Source organism: Sturnira hondurensis, unplaced genomic scaffold, assembly GCF_014824575.4.
Source record: "Sturnira hondurensis isolate 20B ecotype Veracruz unplaced genomic scaffold, ASM1482457v3 Scaffold0020184, whole genome shotgun sequence".
NCBI classification, from domain to species: domain Eukaryota; kingdom Metazoa; phylum Chordata; class Mammalia; order Chiroptera; family Phyllostomidae; genus Sturnira; species Sturnira hondurensis.
Window position 1 is genome coordinate 129778 of NW_028092815.1, and position 8276 is coordinate 138053.

Consider the following 8276-nt stretch of genomic DNA (forward strand, 5'->3'; position numbering starts at 1 on the left):
TCCTTCCTGCCACTGTTATCCCCATTTGTACAGATGAGCAGAACTGAGGCTTTTTCAGGCCAAGAAATGAGCACAAATTTAAACTTGGGCAGTGTGGCTGCAGGGTGCCCACTCTAGAGTGCTGTGAGCATGTTTGGACCCTCAGATGAAGGCCCAACTGTGAGGCCTCAACTATAGACTGAGGCTTGCATCCCAGGCCCCATTTCTGACTGTCTAACTGGCCTTTCTAAGGACAGATTCCACACAGTGGAAAAGATTTTTAATGTTAAAAGCAGTTGATGTCTCAAGGCAGCATTTGTTTAATTGGCAGCGAGTTTTAAAGGAAGTTGTCTTTTGTTTCTAGTCTCTGGCATCGTTACTAATACAGTAAGTTTCTCATAGGTCATAGGTGACCCAGATCAGCCTAAGCAGAGCTGGGTCAGTGTGTGCATTTGGGTTGCAGCTGAAAATTGCAAAAGGATCACCAAACCTAAGGAAGCTCTGACACACACTCATAGTTCCCTCCTAGAAATAGCAAATTGCATCAGGCCTACTCCAAGGAGGCAGCGAAAAGGTGTCCTTGCTCCTTACCTCTGGCAGCCTCCAAGCGGGGAGCTGCTGGAGCCTGGATTTGATCTTCCAGGTGCACCGGCTGCTGCCTTGAGCCCTTAGGAGGCCAGGCCTGCAGTCCCTCCCCTGGACACTAGTGTGAGCCTGGGCAGCTCCCCAAGGGGTCCAGAGACCACTACTGCCTGGGCCTGGAGGTGGGGCCCAAGGTCCTCCCTTTCCACCAAGTCATGGCTTCACTGGCATAAATAAAATTGCAGATAAAACAAGCAAGGAAACACAACCTCATGAATATGGATTCTCTTAATTTAGAATTTGGGTTCTTTTAAATATTATGTTTGTATTTCTGTCATACGTTTTAAAAAGATTTGCTCAGCAAATTTTTAAAAATGAGATTTAGTAAGAACACAAACTGCTTCAAATAAAAAAACATATCAAGTGCCACACGCATATGGTTTTACGTTATAAAAACCCCTTAGTTTATTTAAAGTTATTTTTTTCTTAAAGATTTTATTTGTTTATTTTTAGAGGTGGGGGAGGAGAAAGAGAGGGAGAGAAATAGCAATGTGTGAAACATACATTGATTGGTTGCCTCTCGCGGGCCCCCATCTGGGGTCCTGGCCCACAACCTAGGCATGCGCCCTGACTAGGAATCGAACCAACAACCTTTTGGTTTGCAGGCCAGCAATCAATCCACTGAGCCTCACCAGACAGGGTGAAAAACTCTGTTTTAACTAGACATTAATATATGTCTTCCAGAGACCTCTACATTTTATTTGCATACTTAAAGTCAAATGCATAGATACAGTGAGTTTTTTGTTAATTGAAGTAGAAAATTAAATAATGAAATAGGAAAAGTAAGTATAATAACCAGGAAAGCCAACAATGGTACTATAATTGAATAATAAATTTGGCATGGGTTTCTGCACTTCTATCCCAAAAAGGGGGGAAAAAAGGAGCTTCATTGCTCTCAGTATTTGATAAAAGGAAACACAGGATTTTTTAAAGAGAGATAAAATGTTTTAGGTGCTAAATTATAAAAGGAAATTGCCATACCAGACAATGAATTTGTAAAAGCATATTTATTTGTTTTTAAGCATCCATCAGTTACACTGCTCACTAATTCAAACAGATCTTCTCACAAAGAGTCTGAGTTAGTGATTGCTTTGTTTACTTTTAGAACTTGCTCTTTTTTTTTGCTTTGCTATGCCTTGTTTAGTCTGGCAAATGCTTTTTGATTTTCTAAGTGTTTCTCTGATTGCTTCTAATAGAGGTGCACTACTCATCCAACAATCATTTTTTAATTGAGGGTTTATGCTGTGCTAGGCAATTGGATGTGGTGGCAAAACACACAGCCCCTGCTTTTTTTGAGCCTAGAGCTACTGAGAAAAGCTGAAACAAACCAGTGACCACACCAATAGATACCTAATTAAAATCATAACAGAGGCATTCTGGAATATGATGAAGGAGCAGAAGGGAGGGTGTGTTTAATAAGAGGATGGCTTTCTTGAGTACATTATATTTTCCTGAGACTAAATAACGAGTAGAATCCAGCTGAGATAAGAAGAAGAGGTGAGGGAGAGATGGAAGCAGTGAAGAGCAGGTGAGAGGCACCAGAAAGAGTGGGGATGACACTGGGCCTGGCAGGTAGGAGAAAACATGTCGAGTGAGTTGATCCTAAAGAGACTGGCAGGGGTCAGATTTCACTGGGCCTTGTGGGCTGTGTTGAGACATTTGGAAATAATCTTCAGAGTGATGGGAAGTTTCTGAGAGGTAGTAAATGGGCAGGAACAGGTGATACAGGTTGGCTGTGATTAGCAACTAAAAAGTAGGTGTGTCTGGAGAGAGAAAGTGGATGTGGGACAAGGCAGAGGCATTGTATCCAGGACAAATGATGGTAACTTGGACTGGGGTAAGACAGTGGAGGTAGGGGAAGTGGGAAAGGGGCACAGATTCGGGAGGATTTAGTAGATTACCTTGACAGGTCTTGGCGACAAATTACCTGCAGGACTAGGGCAGAGGAATAAGGTGTCAATGATAACTCCAGGTTCTGGCTGCAAGTTCAGGTAAATTGGAGTAGCCACTGTTAAACTCTAACCTAAAAGGGAGAAAAAGGCACTGGAGGCAGCTTGGAAACATGGACAGATGAAGGAGTAAAGAGAGTAGGAGATTCCCATCTATGGCAGCCCTAGCATCCCCCACCTCCTGCCACCAGGGTAGTTCTGTATATCATTCCAAGCAAGGTTAACAACATGGGCTCTTTGGAGATGAGAATACTTTCTGAGGTCTGGGAAACTATGACAGCTAGTGGTCTGCATGGCTTGCCTTGTCCTAGCCTGTGCTTCCTGAGAGGTATGGCCTGGGGTACAGGATTTCAGTCCTGACTGGGGAGTGAGAGATCAAAAACAAAGGAGCTGACGGTAGCAGGGCAGGTTGGCAAGGATGCGGTGCATGCCAGGGAGGCACACATTGTGCCACTGCAGGGAGGCAGCTCTGGGCACCGCTGGCTGTTCTGCCAGAGGACACGTTTGTGGAAGTTATACAAATGGTCTTGGGGCCTTTCATCAAGGGAGTGAAAGAGGAAAGAATTTATTCACACGACCGTTTTCTGTTGGTCAAAAGTTGGCCCCATGGGGCCTTGGCCCTACAGGATGCCCCGAGACTAGGTGCTCGCTCGTAATGCCCCTGAGAAGTTGGCTGAAGTCTTTGCAGAGAGGCTGGGGCTACAGTTAGTGACCAAAGTCCTTGGCAACAGTGAGGCCAACAGACTATGAGATGTCTTGATTCCTGCCCTGTCCTCCCAAGGAGACTATGTCCCCTGGACCTGGCTCAGCACACAGAAGCCTTATCCACTGACCACAACCCTGGTCAGGCCCAGGTTTGGCTGCCCAACCACCAGAGAAGGGGAGATGCAAGCCCCTCACACCCCCTTCATGTCCACTGCACCATGCACGAGACAAGCCAGGGGCTGGAGACTCAAGAAAGCACTGTTTCAGTTGACCGTATTTGGCTTTGGGAGGAGGAACGTGACTTCCTCCTAGCAGATTGCCTTCCTTCCTGTGTTTACTATATGTGAATATTGAAAGGAGCATGAGTCTTTTGATGGGAGTTGGAGAAGTTTTACAGCAGAGGATTAAAACTCCCCCTGGACTAAACAAAGCTCACATGTGACTGACTATGAAGGAAGGCTGCTGAGGCTCTTGGGAGCAGGACTCAGCATCCATCTGCTCCTAAAGAAGAGCTTGGGCTGCTCAGAGGACCGACCTCTCTGCATATGCAACACCAGAGGGTCTGAGCTTGGGAGGCTGGGGAGATGCGCCTGGAGGACCAGCGCTTCCTGATGAAGGCATTTGAGGTGAGGGACCAGCAGGCTCAGGCAGCCTCCACCTGCTGGTTGGGCTCCATTCCAACCTGTTCTACATCTGTATCATGCAAATCCTAACCTGTTTGGTGGTGAGAAGGGCTCACTGGCTGCCAGAAACCAGTGGCTCTCCATTAAAACCCCAGCCCCACCTTTGGGAGTGTCGTTTTTCAATCCTTATCTCTTTCCCTGGCTTCCTTTGGGAGGAAGCTTGATTGACGAGTAGTTTGGTTATCAAAACCACTAGAGTTGAGCTATTATCCTATGTATATATCTGTTAGCTCACTCCTCACATCCACAGTAGGAGGAAGGTATTATCAACCCACAGGTGAGGAAACCAGGGCTTGGAGACATTGATTATCTTGCTGAAGGAAGGCCACACACCTGGGGTTGGTGGCAACAGAATTCAGCAGCATCCAAGCTGAGTACAGATGCCGCTCATTCAAAGCAGGATTTCACAGGGCCTGTTTTAAGAGGGGAGCATTAAGGTCTTTCTTATTTTTCGTATAAATGTTGGTCTGCCTCACTCAGAGGAGGTTGTAAGTTAGTAAAGGTTTTATTCTGGCCATGCGGCTGAGTTGGTTGGAGCATTGTCGCACACACCAAAACATTGTGGGTTTGATCCCTGGTTGGAGCGCATGCCAAGGTTGGGGGTTCGATTTTCCTGTGTGGTGCATACTGGAGGCAACTGATCAATGTTTTTCTCTCTCTCACTAAATTCAATAAGTATATCCTTGGGTGAGGATTTAAAAAATAGTTAATGTTTTATTTCCTCAGGTTTAAAGAATCACCGAGAGGTGTAACTCACAGTAAATGTATCATTACCAGGGCCTTTCCCAAGCAAAGCTGTTCTAATTTTTCATCACTCCCAGCTGTCCCAATGCCTCCTAAAGGCTAAGTTAAAGTGCAGCTTCCCTCAGCCCTCTGGGTCCCACAGGCTCTCCAGGCAGGTGGGGGAGGGAAGCCGCAGCTCAGGTGACAAAAGATGTCCCTGAGCAGATGTCCCTGAGCTGCCTGCACTAGAACTGCTGCCAGACTTCAGCTGAATTAATTCCATGCAGAGTCATCCTGATGGCATCAGGGACACCTGTCCATGCTCCCTGCAGCCAGTCCTGGCCAGGCCTCCTCCCCTAGCCCTCTGGTCCTTTCTGCTGATGTTCTGCTGCTGTGGCCCTCTTGATGCTCAGACCATAGTGACCACCTCTCTCCTGACCCACAAACCTCTGTCTGGACTTAACCCATCCCTCCTTCAAATTATCTGGTGTCTGTTCACCCAGCTCAGCTGCGTGGCATGGTAGTTACAGGATTGGACCTCAATGAAGGAAATACCAAATTTCAGAATAGAAAAGCACCTTAAGGGATCTTGTTGGGGGGCGGCCACTTGTTGCTCTGATACATGACCTGAAGATTTGTGTTGAAAGAAATGTGTTTTTATTAACAGGGTTCCAATTTGGAGGGACTGAGAGCACTCTTGCTCTGAGCTCCTCTCTCTCAGGAGATCCAGAACTTCTCTTACTCTCCAAAACATTACAAGCCAAAACCACACCCAGAACTTCCCCTTTTCCTTATCTGTTCTTTTGGACCTTAAGCCACTGCACAAACAGATCCCCATCCTTTCTGGAATGTGCCCTTGTGGGTTTCAGAGTCACCATCTTTTTGCAGCAGGACCTGGGGCCGCTGCTCTCAGTCCCCATGTGGCAGTCCAGGAACCACGTGCCACACTACACTGAATCAGAGTCCCAGAGGCTGGAGCCCAGCGTGGCATGCATCCCAGCACAGGACCTGCCTCCAGGAACAGGTTTCTGACCATATGGGGCCTCAGCCCCTGGTGGGCCTGGCATCTGCTGGTACCACATGTGCTCCTGTTCATCAGGGGAGTAAGGGCCAGAGACCCAAGTGTTCAAGTACACTGAAGACCAAGAGTCAAGAGGTCTAGTTTCTCCCTGCCCCCTCTTTTAAAAGTCCTCTCTCCCAGAATCCCATGTGCAATGGAACCAGTGGGGGTGCCCAGCTTTCCAACTAATGAGGGCTATTGTTGGCCATATTTGCCTTTGCCCCGCCTCCAGGGAGTAAGAGGCAAAGTCTCCTCCCATATCCTTCCCTGCCTGGTCTTCTGGGTTAGGCTCAGGCTGATACCTGCCTTTGTTGTGTAATGTGCCTTCAGCACTGTGCCCTCTGCTCCTTGGGCTCCTCCCTGCCTTGGAGAAAGAATGGTGCTTTTAATCTGAAGCCTCAGCAGCCCTCCCAGCCCCTCTGCCTTTTTTTGGCAGGAGGGGGAGCAGCCTCTAGCTGGATTTTGGGGTTTCTCTGCTTTCCAGTGAGCTCTGCTCCAACCTATTCCATTGCAGTCTTACTGCGACACTTCCAACCATATTTGCAAATGAGAAAAACAGGGGTCAGAGGTGGCACATGCCCTGCCCAGGCCTTCAAAGTTAAATAACGTGTAATATAATTCTCCCGATTGTTCGGCTAATGGCCTTCTCACCTGCACTGATGTTCAGGGGAATGCTATTTTAATGGGCTTTCAGTTGAGGCTGTGAGGTTATGACCACAGTCTCCATCATCACTCCCTGTTTACGGCTGACTGTGCTCAGAGACAGAACTATCCTGCTCTATTAAAAAAGCTTAGATGGAGAGAGAATTGTGGATCCCAATTTCATAAGTGGATGTGCATGTGTATTTCCACAGTTACAAAACCACATACACACAGCTTCACAGACTGAATAAACAACCACCTATTTTCACCACACCAGAACCTCTTAAACTGGAGTATAGCCTACAATAGGGGCTGGTGATTTCTAAAGTGCCATCCATTATGAAGTCTGGACACTGTGCTCCTGCCTCCGTGGAGCCTTTAGCAAGTTCTATCCCAACCCCATTGCTCTGATCACACTGGGTGGTGGGTGGCCAAGCTCCCCAGCACTCTACCAGTAGGCCAGAACACAATGGAGCTGGCTCAGGACTTCTCATGGGCCCTCAGGGCCTACCTCTGTGATTACTTCATCTCCCAGACAGCCGTTACTTTGCCCCCAGGGGAGGGGGTTTCTCCATGTGCTTTTCTTCTTTTTTTAAAAATCCACTTCTTTTATTTCCTTTAAAAAAATTTAATTGTTGCTCAAGTGCAATTTTCAGCCCTTTACCCCCATTCCAGCCTACCCCTCTGCCCTCCTCACCTCCCTCCTGTCTCCACCCTGTCCCTAGTTATTGTCCATGTGTCCTTTATACTAGTTCCTTCAAACCCTTCCCCCCTTCCCCTGAAATTCCCTCCCCTCTCCCCTCTGGTCACTGTCAGCCTGTTTTCAATTTCAGTGTCTTTGGTTATATTTTGCTTGTTTGTTTGTTTTGTTGATTAGATTCCTGTTGGTGGAAATGCAGACTGGCACAACCACTGTGGAAAATAAAAGGCTTTCTTAGGCTCCGCCGAGAAAGAAATGCCAATCAGCCACAAAGTCAGGCAATAAAGAGCCTTATTGGGGTTTGTGTGCCTGGGCAAGTTCCCCTGGTCTGCAGAGTGAGGCCGGGGAAGTTGCACCCAAGGAGGGAATGTCATGGGGTTTTATTTTTGTTGGCTCCCCATGGGAGCTGGGGATTGGTCCCCTCTGAACAAAGCTGCAATACAGCATTGGTGGTTTCTGTGCAGAGGTCCCTTTTGGCAAAGCCCGCCCTTCCGGCTCTCTGATTGGATGTCAGCCAGCGTTTCTGGATGCCATTTTGATCATCAGCCATCTTGATTTGTAGTCCAGCCAGGGAATTTGTAGTCCAGCTTGGGGCTTCCTAGAAAACAGTATGGAATTTTCTCAGAAAACTAAAAATGAATCTGCCTTTTGACCCAGCAATTCCACTGCTGGGATTATATCCTAAGAACCCTGAAACATCAATCCAAAAGAACCTATGCACCCCAATGTTCCTAGCAGCATAATTTACAATAGCCAAGTGCTGGAAGCAACCTAGGTACCCATCAGTAAATGAATGGGTCAAAAAACTATGGGACGTTTACACAATGGAATTCTATGCAGCAGAAAGAAAGAATGAGCTCCTACCCTTTGCAACAGCATGGATGGAACTGGAAAGCATTATGCTGAGTGAAATAAGCCAGGTGGTGAAAGACAAATTTCCTCTGCTCTTCTTTACCTCCCCCCATGCTCTGGGCAGCACCTGACACCTGCAGGAGCCACTGGGGCCAATACATGTTCTCAGCATGGCTGGATCCATCCCTCTTCAACTTTCATCTCCCACAGGAGTCCAGCCCGCCTGCTCCTGCCTTGCTTTTATGGTATCACCATCAGGTGTGGACAGCAGCCTAGTTCAGCTGCGGCACTCACAGGAGCTCTGTGGTCCCCAGCACTGGCTTGTGGAAGCTTCAGCAGCT